The following is a 615-nucleotide window of genomic DNA, read 5'->3' on the forward strand; positions in this document are numbered from 1 at the left end:
ATCTTCTTATGTCCGAAGAAATGATTCATCGAAATAATGAGTCACCATTAATATCGACACATCTGAGATCGCCAAATGCTCGGGAGTTCCTCTATTCAATCCTTTTCCTTCTTCTTGTTGTTGGATATCTCGTTTGTACACATCTTCTCTTTGTTTCCCGGGCCTCTAGTGAGTTACAAACAGAGTTCGAAAAGGTCAAATCTTTGATGATTCCATCATCTATGATTGAGTTGCGAAAACTTCTGGATAGGTATCCTACATCTAAACCGAATTCTTTCTGGTTAAAGAATCTCTTTCTAGTTGCTCTGGAACAATTACTGTTGGTATCGATCTTAACCCAGACCTCAATATCTTCTTTTTGTCTAAGAGAAAAATGGATAATTTTCCAATCAAAATATTTTCTATCGAGATTTCTTTCTATATATATAATATTGCCTTTTCTTAGATAATTATTGATATGAAGATTGCCGAGCATAAAAAAAGTTGTGTTTGGACGTGTTGGAATTAGAAGAAATTTCGAGGTTCTTATTTACTTGAAAGGGTAATCTAGAAATAAAAGAGTCATTTTAATTTTTATAATTAATCGATTTATATTCTAAAAGATCATATCTATAA

This window comes from Nicotiana tabacum, chromosome 8, assembly GCF_000715075.1.
Source record: "Nicotiana tabacum cultivar K326 chromosome 8, ASM71507v2, whole genome shotgun sequence".
NCBI lineage: Eukaryota > Viridiplantae > Streptophyta > Magnoliopsida > Solanales > Solanaceae > Nicotiana > Nicotiana tabacum.